This window comes from Macaca fascicularis, chromosome 10, assembly GCF_037993035.2.
Source record: "Macaca fascicularis isolate 582-1 chromosome 10, T2T-MFA8v1.1".
NCBI lineage: Eukaryota > Metazoa > Chordata > Mammalia > Primates > Cercopithecidae > Macaca > Macaca fascicularis.
In genome coordinates, this window is record NC_088384.1 from 76,152,597 (window position 1) to 76,171,737 (window position 19,141).

At 38.4% G+C, this 19,141-nt stretch overlaps 1 long non-coding RNA gene across 1 annotated transcript in view; it reads right to left on the reverse strand.

Moving 5' to 3' along the window:
• Nucleotides 1–944: 944 nt before the first annotated feature.
• The window catches only part of LOC123567110 (uncharacterized), a 42,304-nt gene continuing 24,107 nt past the window's right edge, over nt 945–19,141 (reverse strand). Inside the window, exons 3-4 of the long non-coding RNA XR_006689802.3 lie at nt 9,875–10,012; nt 945–8,375 (exon numbers count right to left, since the gene is read on the reverse strand). This is a non-coding gene — a long non-coding RNA (uncharacterized lncRNA). The remainder of the gene's footprint in view (nt 8,376–9,874; nt 10,013–19,141) is intronic.

A 19,141-nucleotide genomic window follows, 5' to 3' on the forward strand; every position in this document is an offset into this window, starting at 1 on the left:
GTTCAAAAATGGAATAGATTGCTTCCTGAGTGAATGAACTATGAGCCATATAAAATAATCACTCCTTAACTGATAAGATCTCAGAGAAATCATAAAAAAGGTTCGTATCATAAACAAAAGATTAAACTAAATGACTGATGAAATGCTGCCTAAATAAAAAAGTAGAGATTCTCTTTTCTACCTTAATATTGATTTCCAATAAACTATATTCTCTTTTCACACATTGTAAAAAGAAATAGAGAACCTATCACTTCTCTATTTCATTAATATTTCTATTTGATTTTACTTTTTATTTTGTCTTGAATAATTGCCCTATTTAAATTCTTTACATATAATTCTTCCTCTTAAACTAATTTGTAAATGAGGAATGGCTTTATGTATACATTTTAAATCTCTCATAACCCCCAACCACTATACTTACTCATTATTAGACCTCTGAAAACTGCTGCATTGTATTTGAGTTGAAAATATTTGTAGCAAATGATTAAGGCATTGATTTTCTATGTGCTTCACACATATAATTTTATCTAATCTTCATAAAAACTCTATGACATATAAGTTGTTATAACTTTCATTTTATAAATGAGAAAATTAAGGAATAGGGAGCTAATGTATCCAGACCCAAAACAGAAAGTGGTAGAAACTGGGGTTTGGTTTCAGGATGTTCAGCTCCAGAACTCTCATTTTTAACCACTTCACTATACTACATTTTCAGAAGTGGTTGAGGTAATTGCTTAACTAGGATTTTGAAAATAATAATAAAAAAACAACAAAAAATGGTAAATAGCAGTTAAAGAGAGTCAGATCTTTTTGGCGATAGAACGGAAACATTCATTCCTTGTAGTCAATAACCTGTTCTGTGTGTGTGTGTCTGTGTTTGTGAGTGTGCATGATGGTGATGTTTTGTCTCTTTTTCTTTAATAATTTTTTCTTGTAAAATCATATTTTCTCATTCTATTATTCTTACTGTGCTGTGAAAATGGCCATGCAGGAAGGCCCTATGCCCATTTCTGGCTGCTGCAGCCCCACTTCCTCTCCCTCACTGTCTCCTGAATGACATTTTCTGTGCAGTTCCAGCAGTTCAGCGTGCTCTAACCTTGACAACACCTGCATCAAGAATGGAGGGTGTGTGCTGAGCCAGGCCCAAGCAGGCAGGCTTTGGCTATCAATGCTTCCTCTAGAAGCTGGGTTTTTTCTGGCTTATGTATTCTTTTCCATTTCTGGCCTCATTCCTCCTTGCCAGCCATCCCGCCCTCTATTCACATGTCATGTAAATCCTTTATTGTTGAGTAGAAAATGAGTGGAAGCTCACTATGGGTAACCTCTCATCCAAAATTATCAGCAGCCGTGCCCCATCACCAAGAGACACTTCAGAGCCCTGAACTGGGGACACAGTAGCAACTTTAACATGCAAATACTACATCATCCTTCAGAATTAGGATCTGGCAGATGCCTAAAGGAGTAAATACCTCTAGATATAGGAAAGCTCTGAGAAAGCAGACTAGCTTCTTCTGGATTTGGGACAGAAGGCACAAAGACTCAATGAGGAAGAGAAAAAGTATTGCTTGGATTCGTAAAGCATGTATTATTTTCTACCCCCTTGTATTATTCTTTCTCTCTCTCTCTCGTCTTTGTGAAGAATTAGAGGAGATTATAAGGGATGGTGAGGAGGGCAATATTATTATCACAATTATTTCTTCTTTTCTTTCACCTGCAAAACTCAATGTAGCACCAGCTACATAATCTCATAAAACCATAGAATGACAGACTTGGTAGTTTCTTTAAAATGCATCTCGTTCAATCCTTCACTTGCCAGATGAGAAAAATCAACCCAGAGAAAATAATGACTTTGTCAATGTTACATGACTTTCTTGTGGCAGCATAGATGTAAAAATCTAGCTCTTTAGACTTCAGGCCCAGCAGGTGCTTGGTAAAGTTCTGATACTAGAAGGATTAAGCACGTAAAGGACTGCAAGCCCTGAAATGCTGCCTCCTTCCCACAGTGACCATGGATGAGTGGCACTTTATTGGGCAAGTCATGGTGATTCTTTATGTCTACATGGTGATTCTTTACGTCTCCATATCAATCCTTGAAATGGGTAACCAGGGGAGTGACCTACATGTCCTTCATCCTACTCCAATATAGTCTAGAAAAATATCAACTCACCTAGAATTTGTTCACATGCCTCCTTCTCAGAGAGGCCTTGCCCAGGGACTCTTTATGAAAAAGAAGCACCCCTTTCCCCACTCAGCACCCTTCTCCTCAACTCTCATTATTTGGCAGATGCTGCTTAATTTTTCTCCATAGCACTATGTATCACCTGATGCATCACAGATTTGTTTATTGCTTGTTTCTTTCTCTCAAATATCAAAAGAACCAAAAATGTGGAAGATGCTTGGGAAGAACTGAGAAAAATTCCCTACTAAAGACAGGGCTGTCTGTTGTTAACTTAAGAGTGTCACAGAAAAACAAAATGGGTTCTTATGCAAAGTGAGTGGGAGTGAGGAAAGAAAAAGAGAATGAAGGTAAAGCCAAATGAAGGACTGAAAAATCGTGTGAGATAAAGGGCACTATCAGACTGCCTCACTACCAAAGATGTAAATGAGTGACCAAAAAAAAAAAAAAAGTGAGACTTGGAAAGAGAACACTAAGCGGAGGCACCTGCATCAGTTATTTATTGCTGTGATAATAAATAACACACATAACAAACCAGTCCCAAACTCTGGCTCAAAGCAATAAGATTTACGATTTACTGAGTTTTTGTGTCTGTAGGTTGGTGATTTAGCCTGGGCTCTGCTGGGCCCATTCATATTTCAGGGATCTGTTAGCCATTGGCTGATTTAGGACAGCCTTGGCTAGACCCACTGGGATGACGTGGCTCTGTCCCCTCATGTCTCATCCTCCAGAAGGCTATTCAGGGCATAATGTCGTGGCTGCAACTTACAGGGATTGAGTGGGCAAGAGGAGACACACAAGACATCTCGGGGCTTAGGCAAAACTTGCACAGTGTAACCTCCACTATAGGCCCAGGCAAGTCACAAGGCCAGCCAATAATCTAAGAGTAGAGAAATAGACCCAGACCTCACCTCTTGATGGGAGGGGCTTTCAAATAGCATAGATAGAGCAGAGGCAAAGAATTGGGATCATAATTGCAATCTATCTTTGGTCTTATGGCATAGAGCAGGAGAATCTCTGACCCTCTCTAGCACCTCTCCCTGAAGGTGAGACTATTCCCCAAGGGAGATGGATTTTTAGGAAACTGTCTTTCTATATGTATATATTCAAATATCTTTGTTTCATACATGTATATGACACAAATACACACACACACACACACACACAATGTCACTTCCTTTAACACTGTCTTACAAACAGCTCGTTTCAATGTACTCTCCAAAGATGTTGAGTGAGGTAGGCTTCAAGCCCAGTAAAATGAGATCATAAGGAAAATGTAACTTGGGTCTATTTTGGCAGTGTCACCAAGATTACATGAGAGGCTGAAGTGTACATGGATGAAGAGCACTCCATCATCTCTCTACTTCAGTCTCCAGAACTTTTCTGGGGTCTTAAAGTATTTATTTTCCATTTTAGCTTACCCTTCCCCAACCTACAACTGCAGAAACAAGCCTATTTATTCGTGTTAAAGACACTGTGACATTGTTGGACCAGAATCCCAGATGTCCTCTCAAACTTGAGGCAGCAGGCCCAATAATATTGGCACTGGTGCCAATAAGTGGCTGGCACCAGTGTGCACCCTGTGGGCCTCCATGTCCCTGGGACTACCTTTTAATCAGGCCAAAACCCTAAATAGGCCCCACCATCCAGCCACCAGCATCCCTCAGTAGCCTTCAGGTTGATATAGAGCTGGTCATTATTTAGAAAGGAAAAAAACTCATGTAGGCCTCTCTGTCTCCTCTCTGCACGCTTATTATTGTAGGTGCAAAATAAAATATGAAAAAGGAAAACCAAAGGCTTGCTCATCCTCTATGACTCTACAGGGGAATTCCAATCACAGAGAGAACACCCTGTCCCTTCCTCCCACCTTTTCCACCCAGCAGAGGAGCAGGAACTGGCCTTGGGGAGGGAATCATTTTCCTGTTCCACTATCTGTAAGCACATTTTCCAGGTCAGTCCTGACTTTCCAATTTCAGAAATCCTCTACGTCCAAATGAGTCCCAGTATTGGACCAGCCTCACAATGGACTTCCCACTTCTCATAGGTAAAATGTTCATCTGCCTGAAAGGAAGTGGTAGGGAGAACACGCACACTGTTGGCCAATAAACAGAGCTGCGCTCATGGCAGTTTGGGCGGCAGGCAGTTATTTTCCATGGGCTGTTAAACAGGAAACCTCACTGCAGTTAATGTAGCAGGAGAGTTTGGCTAGTCTCTTGAAATAAACTTTTGAGAGCCCTTAAGATAACTGTCGCTCACCTTCCAGACTCATTAATCATTGGCAAACTGAAGCTATCCAGTTAGGAGGAAATGAAGGGGGGCTGTAGAATTCATGTCAAACAAATCACGCTCTTGAACTGGCACCAATCTCTAGAAACTCCAGTGAGAGGCAAATTGTAAGCCAAGGTGCCAAGTTAAATCCTAGCACTGTGATTGTGTATGTCTGTGTGTGTGCATATGTGTGTGTGAGAGAGACAGGGATAGAAAGAGAAATATGGAGTGTGTGTACTCTGTAGAAGTATAGAGAGTGTGTGTGTGCATGTGTGTGTGTGTGTGTGTGAGAGAGAGAGAGAGAGAGAGGAGGTGAAGAGAGAGGATTGAAGACTAAAGAAATAGCATGCCTCTGAGATCAAACACTTAAGACCTTAACTCTCAATTCGCTTTTCTTTACTCCCATCTCCAATGAGAATATATTACCCTGTCTGGGGGAAATAGAGTGAAAAGGTGGGAGAGACACAAAAAGAAATAAAGCTAGAGTCCTGTGTTCCTGACTTCCTTAGAGAGCAAGGTAGATCTTGAAGGACTTCATTTTTCTCCATTAACTTTTATGAAGCCTGACTTGGTTGTAATGTTTTGTAAATGCCAGCCAGTTTCCAGCCAGGCTTTTCCAAGTGCGTCTAATTGCCCACTTTATCACAGGCACTATCAGGTAAATGGTGTTCCACCTCCGCTGGGCCTGCCTGAGGTTGACACTCAGGACTTGTCAGGCAATGGATCACAGAGCCGGCATGAGGGCCCCTCGCCCGGCATTCCTGCATGGGGGTGACAGTAAATTATGACATCTGCCAGGAAGATCAGAACACGGCTGTGCTACCGGATGCACCTAAGCTACACAACTAGGAAGGCTTTTAGGATGTGACTAGAGATGTGTCTGAGAGCTCTTAAAGGGACAAAGAGCCTCTTTCCCCAGCAACAGTGCAGCAGAGATGATCCCTGAACATTTACTTTTCCCTTTGATGATGCTTAATGACCTATTTTTATGTTTGAGTGAATAATGCTGCCTGGCAGTTATAAAGGCTCCAGAGTTTAAGTTGCACTTATATCCATCCTCCCAAGATCCTCAGAACCACCCAGAGGAACAGTCAGCATCATGCCCATCACCCAGGATTAAAAAAGAAAACAAAACCGAGATTGCAGCAGGTTGAGTGATTTGGCTTGGGTCAAAAAGAACATGATAGTGCTGTGGCTAGGCCTCAAACCTAGATCTCAAACCCCAAAATACGTGTTGTTCACTTTACCAAGATTTTTCCCTCCAAAAATGTTACTGCTTATTGTAGCTTTGGGAGTATGCATTGTATTGTACATGTATAGATTCTATCTTACATCTTCACAAGAGTGACACTGAAACTTAATATCAAAACAAAAACAAATGTTTTAAACAAGAACAAGAAAGCACACCAAAAATCAAGAGGCAAAAATGAAATAATCTCATTTCAATGAATTGTCACACACACAAAAATTGTCAGCCTATGAGTTTGTAAAGAGAAAAGGAGGTAGGTTCATAGGCATGAATACCATACATGCTGATCTAAAATGGCTAAACAACACTATTTGGTTATAACACAAATTGCTCATACAACACAAATTGCTTGAGGCTCAACATTCAAGATCGTATGCCTGGCACCCTGACTTAAAAATGAGAGACAGGCTTTTGACTTATCAACTCTACACAAAAAGTGGATGATGCAAAGGCACCAAATTTGGATTCATTCCCTTCATGATAACTTATTTGTTGATGACCCTGAGCAAGTCATCTAACTTCCCTGGGCGTAATTTTCTCATCTTAAAATGTGGATAAAACTACTTAGTTTGTAGAACTATAGTAAGGACTAAATGAGATACTGGATACTTAAACACTTTGTAAATTTTACAGTAAAATTATTTTCAGTTGAAATTACCTGGTATTTACTGAAATATGTGCCATGCCCTTGGGGATTAAAAAGGAAAGTGTCAGTACTGATTTTATTCCGCATTCAGCCATCATTTATTGAGCACTTGGTATATGCAAGGTGCTCTAATAACAACACTGGGATGCTCTAAATAGAATACTACATGATTATGGACAGTAGAAGTTAAGTTGGTCAAGGTCAAAGCTACTCCAGATGTATGGATAGGTCTGTATTTCTTTCTTCCAAAATTTATTGAATAGCCACTGGCTATAGGAAATTTATAACATAATGTCTGATGTATGGTGTGTGTGTGTATATGCACACAAATACAAATAAACAGATTATATTACATTGTGATATACGTCATGACAAAATAATTTTATGAGCCTATTTAAAGGATAAAATTTTCTGAAAAAGAAGTTCCAGAAATTTTAATATAGGCATTTTGTTCTACACTTGGAACTATTTATACACAAATGCCAAATATTTCCTAATAATAGTTCAACATATAATGGCTCAGATAATGTTTTTCCTCCCTGTAGATTTGGGCAATATTGAAGAGAAGTAAATAAATGGATACACTTAACTTAAGTGACCAGGGAATGGAAAAGCTGACAAGTCATTGTAAGCTTGTATGACTGGTAGAATGAGGTTGGTTCACCACAATTAGAAGCCATAAGAATCCTAGCAGAAAAATATGAATGGATGTGGCATCTTCTAGCCTTTCTTGAGTCACAGTCAATATTTCAAAACACTAATAAAAAACCACTTCAAATACCTAGTGAAGATTTTGAAATACTGTGTGTGTGTGTGTGTGTGTGTGTGTGTGTGTGTGTGTGTGTGTGTTTTAAAGATTAAGTGATTTCCTTGCCATTCACTCTCAAGTTGCAATCCTGAGGTACATAACTACCATCCCCGTCTCCCTTCTATCAGCTAAACCTTCCCCAAAAGAATTATTACTACCTATAAGATGTGTAGTAAATATATTGTCAATGCTGACAACTGGTGTAGCTCAAGTAGAAGTGTGAATATAGTTAATATGCAGTATGTTTTTTGTTTGTTTGTTTGTTTGTTTTGTTTTTTTGTTTTTTTGAGATGAAGTCTCTCTCTGTCGCCCGGGCGGGAGTGCAATGGCCGGATCTCAGCTCACTGCAAGCTCCGCCTCCCGGGTTTACTCCATTCTCCTGCCTCAGCCTCCCGAGTAGCTGGGACTACAGGCGCCCGCCACCTCGCCCGGCTAGCTTTTTGTATTTTTTAGAGACGGGGTTTCACCGTGTTAGCCAGGATGATCTCGATCTCCTGACCTCGTGATCCGCCCGTCTCGGCCTCCCAAAGTGCTGGGATTACAGGCTTGAGCCACCGCGCCCGGCCAATATGCAATATGTTTTATACTCTATTGTAAACACTTGTTTGAAGTTCTACTAAACAAATGCGTGTCTGGTTCTCAGTTAAGATACATTGCGGACATTATTTTCATGCTAAAGCACAGGCTCCTGCAAATCTTGTCCCTCAGGAGGCTGGTGTTTCATTGAAAATATTCCACCCCAATCCACAACTGCCCATGTCCTTCATTGCAGTTAACACATCACGAAAAACACAATGGCATGACCAGAATGGAGGCTTTAGTTTTTCAAGTGGTTTGAAAAACATTGTCCTTTGATTCTTTTATGAGGGTTCCATCGTTTCTTGGGGTTTCCCAACTGCTTTTTGATCACTGTCCCCGCCAGCTGCTCTTCCCAGACAGAAACTGGGATACTTGACAGTGGTTGTGGTAAATTAATAAGGGGGAAAAAATAAACAGAAGGCCCTTTTCCCATATTTTCTTTTTTTTTTTTTTTTTAACTTTGCAGATCTGTTCACTCTAGAGTTAATTTGGAGCTTGCAGTGCAGGAACCCTGTCTGGCTTCAGTCATTTATCATTCTCTTCTGATGTTGTTTCTTCCTTAGAGAGTCCACAAGTGAGACTCACAGCAGGCAAGTGAATGGATGGTCCTCTCTCCAAGTTCCCACATTTTTCCAGGACATCTGGCTGGCTGGATGCAAAGACAAAGCAAAACTTTCTAGGATTTGTACAGTCCAGTCTCGTAGGTTTAATACCATCTAAATTAATAGTAGGCAAAGTCTTTCTATAAATAGCTGTATAGTAAACATTTTTGGCTTTGCAGGCCATATGGTCTCTGTCACAGATACTCTACTCCACCTTTGTAGTATAAAAGTAGCCATAGATAATACATCAACAAATGAGTGTGGCTGTGTTCCAATAAAGCTTCATGTATGGACACTAAAATTTAATTTTCACATGTCATAATTTTTTTTTGTTTTGATTTTTTTCCAACCATTTAAACATGAAAAACATTCACACAGCCGTAAGACAACAGACAGTGATTAGATTTGGCCCACATGCAAGGGTTAGCTAACCTCTGGTCTAAATGCTCAGTTCTTCAAATTTATGTATTGAGCCAATACCTAACATTTGGATCTCACAATTGATTCCTGATATCTCTATTTGTCCCTCAAAAACCTTCAGTGTCCAACATTCTCTTCTCTAACTGCTTTTTTTGGTCTACATCTTCCCCATCTGAAAAAATACTTCCATGTCTTTCATAGTCATTATAGCTAGAAAACTGCTAACTATGCTTGAGGGATCTTTTCTTATACACCACATCTAATTTGTCACTGAATTCTATGGATTCTCTCCCCAAAACAAACCTGAAATCTATTTATTTCTCTCCATCCAAGTAATAGATAAGAGTAGTTTATATCACATGATAAAATTATTTTGTCATGACGTGTATCTCGATCCAAGTAACAGATAAACTACCCTTATCTATTACTTGGAATCCTGTAAAAAATGTCCAGTTGCAATTTCCCCTTTTCTGTTGTGTGTGTGTGTGTGTGTGTGTGTGTGTGTGTGTGTGTGATGGAGTTTTGCTCTTGTCACCCAGGCTGGAGTGCAATGGCGCCATCTTGGGTCACTGCAACCTCTGCCTCCCAGGTTCAATTCTCCTGCCTCAGCCTCCTGAGTAGCTGGGATTACAGGCTCCTGCCACCACGCCCGGCTAGTTTTTTTTAATTATTATTATTTTTAGTAGAGATAGAGTTTTGCCATGTTGGTCAGACTGATCTCCAACTCCTGATCTCGGGTGATCTGCCTGCCTTGGCCTCCCAAAGTGTTAGGATTACAGGAGTGGGTCACCACACCCGGCCCTTTTCTGTCTTTTCTATTAGCCAAATCGTTGCAAAATAAGTTATTGTCATTGGTTCCGAGATGAAACTGTGCGATCAATACAGACAAAATGTGTAAATAAAATAGAAGTCTCCACTCTGGCCTTCTCTTGGTGCATTTTGCCATGTAGCGTCTGAAGTGAACATGCTAAAGCTTTAGTCATATAATCACTCTGATGACTTCCCTTTCTCCCTGACCCCGAAATAATCCAAACTCCTACTTACGTCCTACAAGATTCCACGTGAGATGAACTCCACTTTCATATCCATCTCCTCACCACCCGAGACTGCTCCCACCCTTACTCACTGTACTTCTACCCGTGCAGGCTTCCTTCTGTCCCTGCTATAGAAGTCACTCTTTCCTTGGTCAGTGCCTTCTGCTCTCTCTTTTCTCTGACTGGGAGGTCTTTCCCCAGTTCCTGGCATGGCTGATTCATTCTCATCCCTTAAAATGAAACCCAATTGTTACTTTTCTTACACACTCTATCCAAAAGAGTCATCTTTGTCTTCACCCTGATAAATTTCTTTAGGGGATATGCCCCAATATTTAACAGCTTTGATTGTCCCTTTTTAAAGCCAGTTTATTATCTGTCTTCCATGTAGAATGTCAATGATATTGAGTGTCTGTTGGATTCACTGTATCCGAAGGCCCAGTCTAGCACTGAGTAGCTACCTAATAAGTATTGAATAAATTGCTAATAAATGCATCTATCAATTAAAAGTTTTAGATCAATGTTTTGGCATAATTTTTTAAATGTATGCAAAGTTTCTGTTGAAATATAAATTATACTCAGAGAAATGCATCAATCATAGCACTCTTTATTTTAGTTTTACAGCTTTGTTGCATTTTTCAATTTTCTACAAAAAAGTGAATTACTTTTGTTATTAGAAGTAACAGAAATGCAAATATTAATAAAATGAAACTCAAGGAAATGCCATCCTACTAAAATTTTTGTCTAATTTTCTAAATTGCATCCTTGAAATCTGCATGATTACACTGGAATATGGAAATGTTCCGTGTCTAAGATAAATACGGAAAAGGTGATATGCCTCAGAATGTTGGCATTGAAAAAAACTGTTAAAGACCAATTTATCCTTCAAATGGAGCTCTGGAGGAGTTCGTGGGGGTTGGTTGAATAATTAAAACATCATTTAATTTGAAAGATTATTAAGTGACAGAGGTGATAAAATGTGCATGGCTGGGGGCTGTGGCATGGGTTGAAATCCTAACCCTGTCTTTGTGGCTTGCAGAATGTCACCTCTGAGTCTCAACTTCCTTCTCTGTAAAATGGAGCTCCAAAGTAACTTATCAGTGGGGTATTTTAAGACTTGGAAATATTTATAAGGACCTGGTAGAGAATATAACACAACCTGATATTTAAAAACAAAGTATCAACCTATGTGTCCTAAGTATTATTTTTAAAGGAAGAAATTTCACAATGTTGAAATGTTTTGTATGTTTGCAAAAATAATAAATAGATAAATATAAATGTAGCTTGAGAAAGATCTTGGCTATCACCAAGTTTCTAAGAAAAGGATTTTTTTCACTACGTTCGGAATCCTTGCTAAACGCGTAAGCCAATATTTACGACATTATGCTGCAATAACCAACAGCTTCCAAAACCCAGCAGCTCTGAGCTACAAAGGTTTATATCGGTTACTTTCTTCTTTGCCTTATATTTGGGTTATGGAAGCTGCACATTAACTACAAATCTGCTTGATACATACTCTTCATCCCAGAATCCAAGATGTAGAATCGGCCCTTCTTGGGGACATACCCTTCTCATAGCAAAAGAAAAATGAAGATGATGGAATCATAAATGACTTAAAACTACAGATATGGTATGCATTACTTTGGTCACATTCCACTGATGAAAGCAAGTCACACGGGCAGAATGATGTTATTGAGCTAAGGAAGTCCTCCCTCCAAGGGAAATCACTGCAATTTGCATGGCAGCAAGTTGAGGGTTATACTTTTCTCACAAGAGGAGACTGAATAATGGGTATGATACAACAATAGACCACAATAACCTGGTTCCTTTTGTTTCTAAAATTAAAGGGGAAAAAAGAATATTCTCTAGAGTTATGTATAGACTGATTCCTCCATGTGAAATAAACCAATGTTTAAAAATAAAACATTGCTTTGCAGAACGAACGGGTTGAGATGTTTAGCATAATGGAAAATGCTGATTTTTTAAGCAGCAATTTAAATAGCATAGTCTGGGAATACAGTTTCCAATGATTGATATGGTTTTAATAGGGCCGGTCAAATAGGTGGATTTAGTGTTAGACTGATGCGTCTGGGAAACGCTGATCATCATTCTCCTTAGACAGCAACCAGCTCTCAGAACTGCGGTCAGCATGATTACATTGAGCCCTGGGCTAAGGCATTTTCAGTCTCCTTTATTCAAACCACAATATATTGATTAAATATTTGCTTAGGGTTTATTCGATTTGGTCTACCCAGAGTTGTCTGTATTAATAGCCATCAGATTAAATTTATCTTTTCATGCACTCAGTCATCAGCAAACCATGGAAAATTCCTCTTGCCCCCTATATTACTTGCTTTGCCACCATAAAAATCAGATAACGTATTTCAGCTCCACAAGTGGTACCTGTGTTATGGGTCCACATTTGAGGTTGACTTTATACCACTTAGAAAGAAATGAAACAAGCAAAAGGGTACAGTTTCAGTTATCAATATTGACAATTGGTGTAACTGAAGTCGAAGTATAAATATAGTTAATATGCAGTATGTTTTATACTCAGGATTAATAAGTTCTGGAGATTTCTTATAGAGCATGGTGACTCCTGTTAAAAATAATGTATACTTTGCCTGAAAATTGCTAAAAAAAAAAAAGTAGATTTAACCAGAAAAAAAAAAAAACAGTAAGTATTTGAAGGGATGAATATGTTAGTTTGACTTAATCATTTTACTATGTACACATATATCAAAACATCAAACATCACGTTGTATACAATACATGTATAATTTTTTATTTGTTAAATATATCTCAATAAAATGGGGGTAGGGGAAGAGAGTACGAAACAAAATGAGTTTTCTTATTCTCATTTTGAAATAAAGAAACTGACATTCTAGGAGCAAAGCCTTGTCTTCTAACCCTGAGTTCGTAACAAGAAGACAAGAAAGCTGCCCTGTCTTCACAAAGACCAGCGTACCAGTATCACTTGGTGTTTCAGTTTCCATGGAATTCCATAGTGGTGGAAATTTAAACAGTTTTATTACAGAAAAGTAACAGCTTTTTCAAAGAAAAGAATTAGTCAAGACAGTTTTTCCCTCAGAGAGTCAATTTGTGATATTTTACGTATTTGTGTGTGTCCGTACATAGTTCCTGACTTATAACTCCCATAACCCTTGCCATGGTCTTTCATTATAATATTGGGGCACTTTAGGCCTCAGGAAACAAAATCTCTCCCTCACTCTCTTTCTCTCTGACTTTCTTCTGTCCCCCTTCATCAGCGCAAGGTAGGACACTAATCTGATTGTGAGTCAAAAGACCCTCGTTCCAGCCAGAGTTCTGCCCCAGACCTTAGAGGAAGGAATGCTACCCAAAGAGGCCAAGAAAGTGTGAACAGACAGGCTTTGCTGGGCTTAAATCATGCACTTTTTGTCCAGTCATGTTTCTACAGTGTCATCAGTTATGCTTATGTAATAAAGCCTCCATAAGAACCCAAAAGGACAGGGTTCTGAGAGCTTCTGGATGGCTGGACAAGGGTGGCTGCCCAGGGAGGACATGGAAGCTCCACACCCCTTTCCCCTACCTCTCCTTACTCATCTCTTCATCTGTGTCCTTTGTAATGTTGTTTATAATAAACCAGTAAATCTGTTTCCCTGAGTTCTGTGAGCTTCTCTAACAAATTAATCCAACCCAAAGAGAGGGTTGTGGGAACTTCAACTTGAAATCAGCCAGTCAGAAGTCCCAAAGGCCTAGACATGAAACTGATGTCTAAAAAGGTGGGGGGCAGATAAAAAGGAATGAGATCATGTTTTTTGCACGGACATGGATGGTGCTGGAAGCCATTATCCTCAGCAAACTAACTCAGGAACAGAAAAACAAACACTGCATGCTCTCACTTATGAGTGGGAACAATGAGAACACATGGACAGGGGACTGGGGGAACAACACACACTAGGGCCTGTCAGGGGGTGGGGAAATATTTTTCCTAAATATTTTCCTATTTAGGAAAAATAGCTAATGCCTGCTAGGCTTAATACCTGGATGATGGGTTGATAGGTACTGCAAGCCACCATTGCACACATTTACCTATGCAACAAACCTACACATCCTATACATGTACTTTGCAACTTAAACATAAAAATTTTCGAAAAGAGTTGGAGGCAGGCAGGTTTGGAGACAGAGCTCCCACTCTGTGGGATCTGATGTTATGTCTAGGTAGATAGCATTGGAATTGAACTGGGGGACACCCAGCTGGTGTTTGCTGCTTGGCGTGTGGGGAAATAAAAATCCACATCTTTGGTTACAGAAGTCTTCTCTGTTGATGATTGCTGTGGTGATGTGAAATCAGAGAAATTACACAGTTCAAGAAAGTCTTTCCTGAAAAACAATCTTAAATTATTTTTATTGTTGTTGATATTGTTGGTTTTCAAGTACTGTACTTGTGTGGATAACGCCATTGACTTAGGCCAAGCTGGTTCAAAACCTTAATTAAAAAGGGGCAATTATTTAAACAGATGATTGAGAAATAACTGATTTCTTAATAAGGTTTAACAGTGGTTTACTGGCAAATTAATGATTCACTTCAATAAAAAAATCCAAGTCAGTTGTGCGTGTGGATATAAAGTATAATGACAGGAAATGGTAAAATGAACTTTACACAGAGTATGCACTTTCAGGCTAGAACAAGAATAAAGGCATGAAAATACATGTGGAATGTTTGTCTTCAAAAAAATTTTACTTTGCATGCATTCAGTGTGAAGTAATTAAATGCACACGGAAAAGAAGATATCAAAACTACACGTAAAAACTAAAGAACTGTCTCTCTCCCTGTCTCCCCATCACTGAACTGCCTTCCCTTAGAATCTCCAGTTTCTCATAGAGACTTCCAGCAATAAGCCAATATGTTAATGTAAGTTAGTGCTTTTATATCAGCTAAAGAGTGCTAAAAGAGAGTAGGAAGTAGATACACTTTTTTTATACTTTTCCATCTTTCCAAGTGTTACCATCAAGGTCTAGGAAAAGGATGATCAAGAATAAGAAGGAAAAAAAAATACACCTTAAAAAACTGAGAAGTATCCCAAAGAAATTCTGGGTCTCTTGGCACAGTAATTAATATTTTGATTTTTTAAATGTTTTAGCAGGGATGAATTTAAGCTTGTCCATTCATAGAAGGAAATTTATTGAGCACTAAACATGTATCAGGTGCTGAGGATGTAAAAGTAAGCAACATAAATATATAATCCCTAGGGCCGCAGATTTCCCCAGAGTTAAACTAGCCAACCATTACGTGATGAATAATTTATATTCTAAAAGATGTTGAATAACCATTCATACAATTTATGAATAATCAAAAATTATTTCATTAAAGATTGCTATGTATGATGCAGTAGATTGATTATAAAAATGATCATTAGAGAAATGCAAATGAAAATAACAATGAAATAGCACTACACACTAATTTCAATGGCTAAAATCCAATAACTGACAATACCAATTACTGTAAGATTGTGGAGCAACAGGATTTCTCATTCATTGGTGATATGAATGCAAACTCGTACAACCACTTTGGAAAACTGTTTGACAGTTTCTTACCACTAATTGTGCTCCTAGGGATTTTATCCAGTTGATTTGAAAACATGTCCACATAAAAGCCTGCATGCGAATGTTTATAACAGCTTTATTCCTAATCTTCCTAAATAGAAAGCAATAAGAATGTCCTTCAACAGATGAATGGACAAACAAGCTGTTCTGCATCCTTCACAGTATATAAAAGAGTGAGTTATCAAGGGATAAAAAGAGTGAGTTATCAAGCCAGGCAAAATCATGGATAAATCTTTAAAAGCGTATTGCTAAGTGAAAGAAACCAGGCTAAGTAGGCTATAAATTTACGCTTCCATTAACATGACATTCTAGAAAAGTCAACACTATAAAGACAGGAAACAGGCTGGTGGTTGCTGGTCATCTGAGTGGGAAGAGGGTTGAATAGGTGAAAATGTATTTGTGTTTGTTGGTTTGTTTTTTAGAAAGGTAAAACTATTCTGTAGGATAGAGTAATTGTGGACATATAACATTTTGCATATGTTAAAACTCCTAGATCTTTGCAACACAGAGTGAACCTCAGTGCATGCAAATAAAAAAATTAGGAGGTCAGGAAATTCCAGAATGGAATTTACAATGTGGCAAAAGAATCTAACTATATTACAAATGTATGAAACAATCTAACTGAAGAGGATAGAAGAAAAGGTGCTGACCTAAATAATTTTGGAAATGAGAGAAAAGATGAAAAAGAACTGCACATAAGCACTGTATTCTACTTGATAAAGCTGTTTCCCATAAGAGTTCAAGTTAACAATTCTGAAACCACTATACATTTATGCTGAAATTGAACAATCAAGTAAATTGATAGCAGATGGAAAGTGACAGCTTTCTTAGTGTTGGAGTAAGAGGTTACAAATAAGCAAAGAGAGGAAGCTAAAATGATCCACATCATAATAGAGTTGGAGATATGAGTAAGAACTCATGTTTTGCTTAATATAGGTACACAGGGTTGCATATAGAAATATTCAGAGATACAAGGATATGCACAGGTGAGTATACACCCGTGCATTTTATCATTCTGTTGGCTGAAAGGGCCTAGCAGCAACAACACTCCAGCAGTAATGAGCACACCCAGGACCCAGCTTTTAGTTTGTAATACTATTCTCTAACACAAGGAACAAGTTTTTCGTGAAGAAATGATTGATTCTGGAACTCAGAAAATATAAAAGAGAAGGCTGAAGTCTCTGTAATGCCAAAAATTAAGGGAATGCTAAAAAATAAACGTTTTTTAAAAATCCTCCACAATAATAGAAGTATGACAAAGAGACGCAGAAGAAATGGAGAGCTCCCAACGGCCAAAGCTGGAACAACTTGAGAAAGAAAATAATGAAAATAGTATTAATACTCTTAAATGATAACCCAAAGTAGAAAATAAATACTCGTATGTCTATACTGTTACAAATAAATAATTAAACAAGCAAGTAAATAAATAAATAAATAGGAAAAATAGAGAACTCTCCCATGCAGATGAATTACAAATAATTCATTTATTTGGCTACTTCACTTTCAAGGAGGCAGAACATAACTTTTTACTCTTATTTGTGTTTTGTACAAGGCGACTCCCTTCCAACAATTACAATATAGAAAAGGGGAGGAGAATATCTTTATAGCAGAGAAAACTGACAAAACTATGCTGCTCAGGTGGACAAGGTCAATATCAAAAGTGATGGCATGTCAATAGTAGGTACTCTTGTTTTAATGTAATAAGAGTGGCAGTTAACCTCTGTGGTCTTCTTTCCAAAAACTGATAACCTCAATCTGATTATGCGAAAAAAATTAGACAAATTCCAACTGAAAAACATTCTGGCCGGGTGCAGTTGCTCACGCCTGTAATCCCAGCACTTTGGGAGGCTGAGGTGGGTGGATCACCCGAGGTCGGGAGTCTGAGACCAGCCTGGCCAACATGGTGAAACCCTGTCTGTATTAAAAACACAAAACATAGTCAGGCATGGTGGCGGGTGCCTGTAATCCCAGCTACTAGGGAAGCTGAGGTGGGAGAACCGCTTGGATCCGGGAAGCAGAAGTTGCACTGAGCTGAGATCCTACCACTGCACTCCCGCCTGGGTGACAGAGTGAGACTCCCTTGCCAGCAAAAAAAAAAAAAAAAATTGCTACTAAATACCTGAGCAGTACTCTAACAAAAACTGTCAGGGTCATCAAAACTTAGAAAAGGCTGAGAAATTATCACAACCAAGAGGAGCCTAACAAGACTTAATGACTGAATGTAACGTATTCTAGATAGGATCCTTGGAGAAAGGTAACATTAGATAAAAATTCAGAAAATTTGAATAAAGTATGGAATTTACTAGTGATAATACATTTATATTGGTTCTTTAGTTGCGAGAAATGCACAATGGTAATATAAGAAGTTAATAACAGGAAAAGTTGGGCTTGGGGTATATGGTTCTCTATTATCTTCATAATTTTTCAGTATACATAAAAGTATTCTAAAATAACTCATTTTTTAATCTAAAAGGATTATCTTTTGTAATATGATATCTTGGCTTCTGCCTTCAAGTGGTAGGGCCTATTTCCCTTTTCCTTGAATTTGGGCTCATCTGGTGAATGGCTATGATGACAACAGTGCTGTTGTGCAAGTTCCTAGGCAGGCCTCAAGACGCCTCACAACTTCTGCTCTGTTTCTTGGAACCCTGTCACTGCTATGTGAACGAGCCTAGGCTGTCCTGTTGAACAATGAGAGATATGGACAACAAACCAACTGCCTCAGCTATAATCATTCTAGGTCAGTCTACATACATCCAGCTGCATTCCAAATAGGTGGAAAAACCTGACCGCAGATGTATGAGTGAATACAGCTAAGAGAATAAAAACCACACAATCTTTCCATATACTTAAGAAAATAACAAATCTTATTATTTTAAGCCACTGAGATTTGGGTAGGATTGGTACACAGTCATTACTAATTGACACATATAACAATTTACATTGTGATTGTACTGCCTACTGTCATTTTTGAAATGGAAACTTCCAGTGCATCTTAACTTCTAGTGTTTTATATATCACAAGTGTAAAGAATGATAGAAACTGCAGGATGGTTTTCTGTCTTCCTTTGTATTATGTTATATATGCTGACCTACTTAATTCATCAGGCTCATGCCCCTGACCGCATCCATATTCATGTTCACATGGAACCTTCCACTCTTGTTTACAAATACACACCCAGAATCAAGTAAAACTGGTATATCAGTAATGAAGCTCCATCTTCTTCTTCATTTTTCTATATCCAGGAAAAAATAATGGCATTTAAGAAAAATAATTTTGTATTAGATTATATTGCTGTTCTCAATTATTCATGCCTCTTTGGCCTGTAAGAATATGCACCATCATCTGTTGCTATGTGATTTCTGTGCCTTTCCAAGGGTGGAATGTGCTTTGCTGCCCCCTTCATTTTGAACCTTGTCATGACTTGCTTTATTCAATGGAATATAAACTGTCATGACATGTAAACAGAAGCATTAGGGGATACTGCACAAATGACTTTCATCTTTTTTCCTTTTCCAAGAGAATAGCAAAGCCAAAAGAGCACTTCTCCTTGATCCTCAGTTCCAAAATGAGAAGAAATGCAATGGAGCAGTCCCAAATTAGTTGGCATGAAATGTGAGCAAGGCATAAATGTTTGTGGTTTAAGCCACTAAAATGTAAGGATCATTTGATATCTCAGCAATGCTGACTAATACAACTTCTCATTTATCTATAAAATGGTAAACGATTGAGAAGAAGTTTACAAATCCAAAACACTAAATTAATCTACATTC